This window comes from Zeus faber (assembly GCF_960531495.2).
Source record: "Zeus faber genome assembly, chromosome: 3".
In the NCBI taxonomy this organism is placed as follows: Eukaryota; Metazoa; Chordata; class Actinopteri; order Zeiformes; family Zeidae; genus Zeus; species Zeus faber.
The window spans coordinates 23259513-23271945 of NC_137190.1; positions in this window are offsets into that span (position 1 = coordinate 23259513).

Here is a 12433-nt window from a genome sequence, read left to right on the forward strand (position 1 = left end):
GCTCCTTGTGGATCAGTAGAAAGAAAGAACAGTTCCACATATTCTGTCCTAAAATGAACAGTGTTAGAGGACAGATTTGCCATTTTTCCACCCAAAAGGTTGGTTCCCATCGTTTATAACTGTGCATAGCACAACCCATGCTGAATGCTGTACTACTGAGAGACGTACCACTCTGCTGCAGCTACTCACTGTGCTTCAATTCAATCCAATGGGGCAAAGGGTTGAGCCTCAAAACTTGTTAGATCTCCGAAATCTTTCAAAAACACGAAGCTCACAACATTGCCACAGAATATTTACGTCATACCAAGAAATATACATTTTATCGGTTTTTTTTAAGGGAATCTTTGACTCCTTTGCACGTCCCCCGGGAGCTCTTTTGGCTAGATTTGCGCACAGACTAGAAACAGGAAGTTGCGCCACTTCCCACTGGGAACCTGACAGCCTGCTGTAGGCAACGTTACGCTTTAGACGCACTGCAGAAATTGCAAGAAGTAGTTTTAATTTGTTTTCCGATCACTATTAAACACCTTCAAACATGTTGAAGATATGTTTAAGTTGTCCAGTCTGGTCAGGTGTTCCAAAGACTTTTTCTTAAAGGAGATTTTCAACGGAGAAAGCTTTTCAGCATTTGCGTGAGGAGCTGCAGCACAGTAACGCAAGGCCGCGCTCTGAACTGTTATAAAGGATTTTAACCAACACTTTAATAAGGCCGGGCCCCAAAAACAGCCAAAGCTACCCTTTAAAACCCAGAATCCGTTGGCATAACTGCGGTGTATTTTCCCCCCCAATGGCTTTTGGTTAGAGCCGTGTCATAAAGCTTATCCATATAACATGCTTATCCATATAATATATTTTTTAAGAGCTTATAGTTTATTCTAGTTTATAGCAAGTGTGTACAGCATCACAAAGAACTATGAACAGTCATGAATGAAGTGTATATTTGACTTGTATCTGTGCCTTTTATAGACATATTATAAAAACTTTTATTGTTTCTTAGCTTCATATTACAAATGATCTGATACTATTTTGACATTATATTGTTTAAATGAACATTTCTGGCATTTCTGCTTTAGGCAACATCATCTGATGACTAGAGGCATTGGATAAAAATGATGAGTTTATTTCTGTTCCTCTTATCCGCATTATTACCACAATAGCTTGAGCATTTTACTGGGGAAGCGCGTCTCTTTACCCAGAACAACTGGGATGCTTTGCGCCCAAATGAACCTGTTGTGGACCGGATTTTCGTCCAGCACCTAAAGGGTTCGGGCTCTTCTTCTCTACTCTTTTAACTGAGCTGTTTCTGAGAAATCCTTATCAATTTGATAATCATCGGTTTGGTTTAACAATGCAAGTTTAAAAGTAAATAACATCTACGCCTTAACAAATAATAAATGAGTAAAGAGGAAAAGGGATCAAATCAAACACTACCAGACAAAAATCAAGTAAACGACAATTAATCAAAACAAATTGCTTCATCCTTTATGTTTAAACAGATTCTGCAAAAGCAAACAAAGCTAAAGTGAACTAAAGTGAAAGTGCGAGTGCATTCACGGCAGCATAAGAGCCATGTGCTCGCCGGACACGGTTATAAAAAAACTGTAATCCATCCAGCCCAGCCCGAAAATCTCACTGATGAGTGTGAGTTACAAGCATAGTGCAACACCGCCAGAATTCCCTCTAAGTTTAGCGGCCGCAAATATCCGGCAAAGCGTGATTCATTTCTAGTACAGCTGAATGCCTGAGCTCAGCCTGACCCCGCTTGTCCCTTACCGATGAAAAGAATTATTTTAAACGTATCTTGACTTATCTTTGGTTTTGGCATCGGCAGCGTCTCTCCGCTTCAACTTGGCAGGCTGTGAAGAACGTGTACGTCTGTCCTCCATTCAGAATGTGCCACTTGCTTTTGACACTTAAACGCAGGTTATCTTTAGCACTAGATTTAAAAATACTAAAAATTACAATCAGCATATCTTAAAAAAAAAAAAAAAAAAAAAAGGCTCATTGTAATATCCTTCTAGTTAATATATTATGAGTTAGTCGTAATCAGTAGATTAAACCCTGTGGGGTGTGGTTATGGGAAGATTAAATCAAATTAAATGTTTTGCCATTGTCTTGAGTATTGAGTCTAAATCTGGATTTATATTTTATGGGTTAATGAATGAAGTTGCTGATGAATTAATACATTTGAAAATTTCCATCAATAATATTTTTAGTATTTTGAATTAAAGTAACTGGTGCTGAGTGTTCCTGCCGAAATTGGCTCCCAACCTGACAAATATCTTTTGCAGTTTGAATTAAGGATATATCATAGATTCAATATACATGTACATCCAAATGCTACGCTTTACAAATAAAGTGTAAAGAAAAATCTAAAAATATATGTGTACGATAACAAAAACGACTACGTGAGTCTGTTGATTCCCCTCCAAGCAAAGCGCCAGTCGATGGGGGAACTGCTCACGTACAATTACAGCTGTTAGTCACGCCCCTTACGCGTGTCGCGGGGTCAATTACCCCAACGCTACGCAACAGGAAGTAGTAATTCACAGTCGTCAAGTACCCGCGTAACGTCCCGCTTCCAGGGTCGCCTCGGAGAGCGCGCCTGCCTACACCTGTTCGCCTGAGGAAGGGGCAAGTGTTTGGCTTCACCTGGCCCCATCTTTTAGCCACCATTTCTACCTTCCATTCATCAAAGAGGCCTGTGATTCACCACGGCCTATGCACGTGTAAATATCACAGCCTCACCATCGGATGATACCATGAACAAATGACAAACTCAGAATTCGAACCACCTTCTGACAGAGGGCTGCGAGCCGCCCCATGGCCCAGACGCAACGTTTAAGGGAGGCAGCATTTGCTGTCCTTGGCGACTGAGCTCCCACTCGGCGCCCGATCAGCACAATCTGTAGAATACTTCAAGTGCCGTAGTAGATCACTCTCAGTGACACCTTCTTTGGTTTGCAGTTCTACCTCCTGTTTCAGGGGTGTTTAAACGTGTGTAAAGCACTTTCTGGTATTGTTTTGACAGGTCCCATATTAAGATGTAGTTACTTACTTTACAGCTTGCTTCAGTGTTTTAATGGCCGACACTATGGTGGATGTGGTTGTAGTAGAGCTGCCAATGGCGACGGTAGAAGTTTCAGTTGGTGCCGCTTGGTAGGTAAGACTAAAAGACTTGCAAAGACAGGCACACTGCAGCAATCTTCTAGGTGAGGGGTTCCCGAACCTTATTCCTCAGAGACCCCCCTCATTATTATGTTTATTTTTATCATATTTTTAACATTTATTAGCAGTTGGCGGTCATTTTTATATGAATTGCTCTATGTCCATGGTACAGAGAGCAAGGTTCTTAGGGCATACAATACATTATAACACGTAATCATGGATTTCTTTATCATTGATATTTGAACTCTGTTTTTTCTATTTATATTTGAACATTAATATTATAAAAAACAGGTTTTTGGAATATATGCCTCAAATTGTCCGAGGCCCCGGAAGACCCTTGCGAATCTCAAGAGAGAATCTAAATGTGGCCTGGTTGGAAAATGAGAGGACTTAAACGTAATTTCTTTATTTTTTATTTATTTTATTTTTTTCATTATTTCATTCATTTCATTATGGACACCAGCCCACTAAGTCCTCGCTTTGCTTCCCGCTGAAATCACACGGCGAGAGGAAATGAAACTAGTGATAGTGTTTCAATGCTTGCTCACAATCAAGTTGTAAAAATGAAAAGTGCGTGCAGGGGGGTGGGGCGGGTGGCAGGGGTACTAGTAGGGCTACAAGTGGTCTCCCAGAGCTCTGATCCATCTGGAATCCACATCCAGCCTCTACTCCCCCAACAGCCCCCCTCCCCCCCCTTACACTCACCCCTGCTGCTGCACAAACATGGCCGGGCGGGGAGAGCCCCACGTGAAGACTGTCCGCCGCGTGTCCCGACATGTTCACATCAAACCCTGCAGTCCGTCGTCTCCTGCAGTGACCCCAATCACGGTCCCGACGTCGTTGAAGCCCGCGGTGCATCATGGGAGCTCAGGGGTGGGTACCCGGGAACTCCAGCCCATGGTCGTTTAGTGCACTTGAGCTTTTTAGGACTGTGGCTCGGATGTTTTAATGGAAAGGGGTCTACTAAGACGTTCTGAACCACCAACTACCAACTATCAAGGTTTTGATTTGTTTGTGACAAGTGTGGGTCCAGATAGGGAAAAAGAAAAAGGAGCAGAGTTATGAGTTACACTGAGTATCCTCACGGGGTTGGTCAATAGCAGAAGCCTTGGTATGAAATTCAGCTTGGTGATTTAATCCAACTCGGTTCAGTACGTTCATCCACCCTCACTTAGTTAATGTTGCCCTTTTAAGAGCAAATGGGCTTTAAATGTAAACTAAAAACCAATGCAAAACCACCACATCGTTTGCTGGAGTCCTACAGCCGTCGATAATAGACCAACACTCGGCGCGGAGTTCTCGAAGACGACTGAAGGTGTTCTAGACTGCTATCAGACGCCATAAACCAAACTGGAATCCCCGATCGGAAAATAAGGCCCCCTTATGAAACGTGAGAAGTCGGCCGTAACAGCCAAGCAGACGGAAATGGAATTAAAGGTTTTAAGTCAAACCGGAGAAACTGGTCGGCGGAGAAAATTGGCCTAAAGGACATTGTGATGTTTTTTGTTTTTTTTTTGTCCATCTCTGAGACGCGGCTCTGAGAAGAAGTAGCGCCAAGCCAGTTTTAATGAGAAAGAACGTTGCAATACACCAGCGCTGCAAACGTTTCTTTTTGTTTGAGGGTTCCGGTTGGTTTCAGCGCTTTCAGCTTGGGTGGATGGGGACAAGATTTCATCGATTTGCGTGTCAGTTGACACAAAAAGTGCAGGTATGACTGTGGGACGAAACCGCAATCTACTAGAAAATCAAGAGCTTACTCAGTTTTCTCTCTGAGTTGTTGTCTATTTATGAGGATGAGAATCAGTAATGTGGAGTCAAAACAAAACACCCATAACCCCCCCCCCCCTCCCGCAGATCAACTGTACGTGATGATGTCGGGCAGATTTCTGTGCGGTTTTGTCAGAAAGAAATTAAAAATAAATAACCTTCCGCCTCCCACAGCATCCTCCTCCTCCTCCTCCTCCTCAGTGTTAACGGGCCTGGCAGGAGGTACCGAGGATCTAGGGCCATTCTCCACACCTCCTCAAATTCCCTGCCCGTGCAAGGCCCAGCGCACGTACGGCCGTGCACAATAACGCCGAGCCTGAACCTGAACAGGTGCTCGTCGTGGACTTCCAGCATGTTTGGCCGGACGGTGAAATACGAAATACTTTGGCTACGGTTTCGCCGGTGTTTCTTTTTACGAAGAGTTTTACCATCCAATTGAGCCGGGATGTAAATAAGTCACATTTCCGAATAAAGGGGTCTTCAAAGCAGGGGTGAGAGTCACATTTTTGACAGGTTTCCGGAGACTACGAGGGAACAGAATTGAACACGTGACGTAAAAGAGCAGAGAAGGGAAGCAGAATGTTTTTCTGTCGAAGCGAGCCTAGCAAAGAGGTGACAAATCGGACAATAACATGTACGCCTAACGCCTCCCAATTTCGCCATGCGGGCCTAAACCTGCTGTCTGCAATGACAGCAACACTGGAGAAGTGAAATCGATTTTTTTCCTTAAAGGACCGTGAGAGTTTCACAAGAAAATCATTTCAGTTCAACAGGAAGTGACTCCCTCAATGTGTTTGTCAGCGCTGGAAAGTTTCTCGAGTTGCATCATATTACTGTAATGAAGTCTGACTTGATAACTGTAAGTGTACATGTCTGGGTCTCAGGGTCAGCAGCAGAAGCAGAATCGATTTTCTCCGCCAAGCACATTTATATGAGGAATTGTTGTCGTGGTAAAGATTGGAGCATTGCTCTCCGGACATTTAGCATAAAAAGCTTAACATTCTGGAAGAAATAGCCATTTGACAAAATAGCCGAAAAAAATCAAGAACATAAATAAACAAATATATAAGATATAGAGACTTAACAAAGTGTGATTCCATGCGAATAAATGATGCAGATAAATGACAGGTATAGGAATATACGGTATAAATTATTTTACTATGTAATTACTAAGTTATTACCATGTCTACAGTGTTGTCACAGTGTGTGTGTGTGTGTGTGTGTGTGTGTGAGTGAGTGAGTGAGTGAGTGAGTGAGTGAGTGAGTGAGTGAGTCCCAACGCCACGTGGATGAATCTGTTCTTTTACTTAAATGTTACTCAGTTTACGCCTCGGTGCAAGTTGGGCTCGTACGTTTGTTGACAGAAATACTAAATCTATTTATACGTAACCTACATTTTGTGCGTGAAAGCGTATCAGTTACCTGGTCATGCAGTTGTCTGCTCTTTGCTTAATTCTTCATGCAGAAACATCTTTGTCAAGTAAAATCTTCAATTTGCAAGGTAGCTCATTGGTCTTTTGAACCTTTTTATGGTAAAGGGTTATCGCAAAGGGGGAAATCCTTATTATATTAACTAGTGAACGCGCATTGAAAATGTAAGACTTTCTAAGACATTTCAACCACGGATAGTTTAACAAAATGTCAATGATTCAGTTCTGTGTTCAGACAACGGAAGATGAAACTGCCGGATAAAGTCGTACAAGGGGGAAAGAGAGTCTTTCTGACTGAAGCCCCGCCCCCGGCTGGCTCGCTGTTCGCTGTTTATTGAAAGTTTATTAATATTACAGGTGTCGCGTTCCCAAATCCCACCAAATTTGACACTGCACATCCTTGGGTCCCCAGCAATACACCCGCCAAGTGTGAAGTAGATCGTACGAACGGTTGTCGAGATGACTGAAGGACGTACGCACGCGCAGACACAGAGATTCCTGCCGTTACAGTTAATAACATCACATTCACAGAGAGAGAAGTCACATTTTGTCACTATGCGGGTCATTCAAAATTCAAGAATGTCCCTCCTCACACAGCCTGACAGGACTTTGTTTCAGTCGAGGAGGGCAGCCACGCTGAAGAAAGAAGAGCCGTAAAAGGGGTGTGGACCACCCACGATCCTTTAAAAACCAACCAAACCACGATGGTCCGTGACGACTTATCTCCCGGCACATATGGTCCGATAGAGGAAGCGGTCAAACCACCTGGGTGTAGAGAGCGCTCCACCAGGAACGCCTTCGTCTTAGCAAATCACTCGGATCGGAAATGCCGACCAGTCCAAATCGGAGCCATCAGAATGAGCAAAATGAAGAGCTTCCCAGTGGGAGGGCGAGGGGGGCGTCTGTGCGTGCGTTGTCACCTGTCCCTCCTGTTGGCCCCGGGGACGGACTGTATCGCCACGCCACTTTGGCCGCCATGTGGGTGGCTGGTCCCACAGCTGCCGGGGTCGATGTTTGGACTGGACAATGGTCGGCACGGGGGGCTGAGTCATGGAGGAGATAGCAGGGCCACGGTGCTAACTCTCTGTTATGATAATGCTATCCTCGTTAAATGTATCACCGACAAGAAGCTTTGTCCGAGAACATTTTGGGATTGAATCCAGCTCGGGGGCCAAGGCATTAATTTGTTTCGTGATAGAATGACTTCAAGCACAATCATCGTCTGACTCACACTCCCATTATTGCTTTAATTTCTCGGCCCCCGTGGGATATGTTTGTCCTCATCGATGCGGAATCCGTTTTTGGTGGCCAATCAAGTCTAATTCCTGCACTCCTGATCGGGAAGCCTGAGAACCACTGACAGGGGTCTGCACGTAGACAGGGGCGCCATGATGGCACATCGGTTATGAACAGTAACACCACGTCAGCTATTTGATATTATTATTATTATTATTATTATTATTATTATTATTATTATTATTGTTTTTTGTTTTTTTTCCCATCATGGCTGCAAAACGCTACAAATGAAGTAGTAACAACAATCACCCTTTGGCCTGACACCAATCCAAAACAACCCAAGAATGCCTTCATAGCCGTTTCACCTACCACTGACAACAACTGGTCCTCGGAGCAGGAAAAACAGCATTATAACAACGTCTGTATCGGTCAGACGTGGACGTACCGTCAGTACTGGCGGTGGTGGAGTGTCCTCGGACCTCCATGCCGTACATTATTATCTCCACAAATCACAGCTTGGAGCCAGCCAGGGGGAATTACAGCAGCATTGAGGAGGGTGTTGATAGGGTGTGGGGGGCACTGACCAGACCACACAGGGTGGCACTCATCATATTCTGTGCGTGTGTGTGTGTGTGTGTGTGTGTGTGTGTGTGTGTGTGTACGTGCGTGCGTGTGCGTGCACGTGTGCGTGCGCGCGTGTGTGTGTGTGTGTGTGTGTGTGTGTGTGTGTGTGCGTGTGTGTGTGCGTGTGTGTGTGTGTGTGTGTGTGTGTGTGTGTGTGTGTGTGTGCGTGTGTCTTTGTGTGGTTCTCTGTCCCTGACGCAAATCAAAATGTTACTGTTACATGGTGGACTCATAAACACATTGTTGGGCGACTTGTCATTGGTGCAGTAATAGAAGTAGTAGGAGTGATTGAATTCTTTTAGTAGTTATATATTTACTTTCTTTCTTTCTATCTATCTATCTATGTCTATCTATCTATCTATCTATCTATCTATCTATCTATCTATCTGTCTAGTGTGAATACGATCATTTATATCATTGATATTCAGCTCAGAGAGAACAAATCCATTTGAATTCTCCTACTCCAATGAGTATCTGTGGAGCAGTAGGGAAGGTTTTAAATGACAACAGATGTTGACTCGAAAGTTTAAAGGGAACGTCATGAACAGATCCTCAATGTCCTGATCCTGGAGGTGATCACAATATCCATTTTTGGGCTTTTAACGCATGTCTTTAGAGATGACGAGAGATTTTTCGAGGTCACGACGGGGGGTTGGGGGTGGAGTGAGTTCTCAGGTCGTGAGGTAATGACGCAGGCGACACGACGGCGCGTGAATATCAGCGTGACGCCGCTGCGGAGGCGGGACCTTTTCTTCCCCCGGTGCAGCAGATTTTGATACGTTGAAGGTTAGGCAGCGAGCCAGCCACCTCTGAAGCAGTGGCTCAGATGACCGTACCCATACCTGCATACCTTCCAGCTCCAGAGCGGCGTTGAGAGTTGCCTAAAAGTTGTTGTCGGAAAAGGTGTTTATTTCACTGTGACTGTGTATACTTGAAGAGAGTGAAGGGTGTATCTGTACAACGCTAGAGCAATGACTTGTAATATAAGGATATAATACCTGTACATTTCAAAGGAGGCTCTTTAAAAACAAAGAGCCACATCAGTTTGATGTCTAGTCATAGCCGTGTGTTCTGGGGAAGAGAGGTTGGCACAACTTTAATAGAGAAAATAGATTCTTCTAAGGTGAAAGTGGTACCCAACACTTAACGTGGTTGTACCTAGAAAAAAAAAAAATCATAATAATATTAATAATTAATTTAAAAAACATGCCTGTACCTCTCAAGCTGCCGGTAGTCTGTTCTGCCCGACCAAGCGTTCAAATTAAGTGGACATATTGTAAAATATATCATATTTTATGATTGAGTCGGAGCGCACTATTTTATTTCCTCTGTTGCCATGACGTCATCGACCATATATGGGCACAGACGCGGGGGTTTCTTTAGATCGTGGGCGTCCCTGTTTGCGCTTTCTATTTCGCACCTTTTTGGTGGCAACAACTGGTTTCACTCATTATCCATTTCCACCGGTTCTGTTGGTATCGTTGGTAAAGGCTGCCGCCCACTCGCTTCAGGTGGATGAGAAAGCCCTCCCAGTTCGCATCAGGTTAAGATGGGTTTAGTTTAAATCTATCTAAAGAGAACGTTGTTCACTGTCAGCGGTATGCGCCACCATGTTGCCGTGACGTCAGCTCTGTTATCTTGGTAAGCTCGGGCGTGAGCGTTCGGCTCTGAAATTCCAACATAAAGGTTCCTTTACACTTTTCCAAGTATGAGGTTGGATTTTTCAGAGTTGCGACTTCAATGGAACGCAACATTAACTGTTCTACACACACGCAAAAGGACTCTTACTTTTTTCAATTTTTCTTTATTATAATGCCAAAGACCTGATTTATTACATGTGACTAAGGAGAGTACCGGCACTTTTTTTGTGTGCTTCAAGTACTGTCAGCGTGTTAAATACTGAAAACAGCAGGATAAACTCAAAGTGGTTTAAGCAGGGCTCTCAATTCCTATGCTATCAGGTTCATGTTGCTCAGTTCATTTGAATGAGTCCCAAGGAAGAAGGGGAGGTTAGCCCGAAATAATATCAGCCTCAACTAAAAGGGCACTTGTGTTGGATTTCACAAGCTGCTAAATTTAACACACTGGCTTCCCATTAAGCCTGGAGAAGCCATTCAAGCTCGCCTGATATCAGGGCAAAAAAAACAAAAAAACAGACAATTATTCATGGTGTTTTTTAAATCAAATCGTACAGTATTGAGATTGTGTGTTATCTGTTTGATCCTCTCATCAACCCATCATCATTTAAATTTAGCCAATCAGTGGATAATAGTCAAAGTCTAGAGACAATTAGGTTGTACAGATGGACAGGAGGGTTCAGTTAATGGTTAAAAATGTAGATATGTTGATTAATTGATTGAATTCATAAAATCATAAAAGGAAAAATGCATCAATCATAATAAAAAAATAAAATAAAAAAAAACCTCTTTGGTGTGACTCATAAAGAACAGAAACATCTTCCTCTCCCGCAGCGATGTACCAGCATGCACTGGGCCGGATCTGCAGTGTGAAGACTGCGTGGTGAAAAACAACCACAAACCACGGCCGCGTTTCCGCCGTCAGGGGGAAGGGACGGAGCAGCGATGGATATTAACGTCAGAACTCAAACGCAAATATCATGAGTCCCCGTTGACGCGGCGTCTTCACGGGCCGCGTCCGGAGCCTCTGCCGCTCCGTGATGGATGCCGAATCCGCAGTCTTCTGCACATAAGTCTGAGGAGTCGTCTTTGCTTCCTGTGATGCCATATTCAAGCGCCGTAGCCGGATGTACGGAACACCTGGGAAACGGGGAAGTTGCGTTTTTTGGGGGTTTTTTTACAGTCGCCGCCCCGTGAAGAACCCTGTAGCGTCTGCGGCCGTCCGCCGACGCATCAAGCGATGATGTGTTTCGGTGTTTCTGCCCGAGCACCGACGGGCGTAACCGCTCTCCGGAAAAGCGATGTATCATCAGCGTAAAGTGTACGTACACCGTACGTAGACGCTGTCGAATGTAAAACTACGCAACACCTTTTCAACCAAGCTCCGTTAAAAGGACAATCATATTTACATGTTTTGCTGCTGCAATATTACACGTGAAGACCAGAGATATGGAGTGCCGCGCGGCCCTCCTTGCCGACTTTCTTAAAATGCCCGTGGCGCGTCACCAGCATCAGCATCTCACTGCGATCCATTTTCTAACAGACCATTCAATGTAATAATAAGTGAGATCTATAGAGACCTATGGTCTCCATGAGCCCGTGAGGAAACCAGCAAACTACCATCTCTTCCTCTCTCCTGACAACTGTTTGTTTTCTCTGTAGAAATCCTCATTTCTGCAAATCAACCGTTCTAATCCTATTGATACCGCAGGCATTAAACATTACCTTACACATTAGAGTTAAATTAGATTAAACTAATCTAGACTAGTCTAGACTGATGTGAGCTAGACCAACCTAAACACACGGGGCTCAACCCAGCATTCTTGTCAGAACCTGATCCGGGCAGAGGGGCAGCTTGGAAAGCAGAAGGGCTTTGCAAGGATTCCAACCCAGTGTCAGACACAGCGCGCATTAGCAACACACAAGTGCACGCACACATACACACATACACACACACACACACACGCACACATGCACACATGCAGCCCACTTTCCTGCATGTGCAATCCACACAAACACACACACATACACACACACGCGCGTGCACGCGTGCGCACGCACCATCTCCACAAATACGTGTGCACATTCTGTCCACATAAACACATGCTACTTTGTAGGCGTCTTTTAACAGATCTTCCAAACTTCTCACACTTCTCAAACTTAAAAAAAAAATTAAAAAAAATTTAAAACACAACGCTGATTTGGTGGCTGGACGGAGAGATGGATGAAGACACCTTGGACGTTGACGTCATTATCTCTTCTCCGCTCATCGGATGATCACTTGATTCCAGAGCAGTGTGGACGAGTCCTACTTCACACACGCACGCACACGCACGCACACGCACGCACACACACACACACACACACACACACACACACACACACAGTTGTATATCTAAGCTTATATATATGCTTTGCGACTCTGACCCCGTCTCAACATACATTGTTTTTAACTTTTATCTTAACTTTGAAAAAACTTTGTATTATAGGACTCTTTTATTTGAACTGTAAATGATCTGTTCTATAGGGAGCTGTGGGGCAGTTCTGACCCCCTGCTTTCCTGAGACTCCC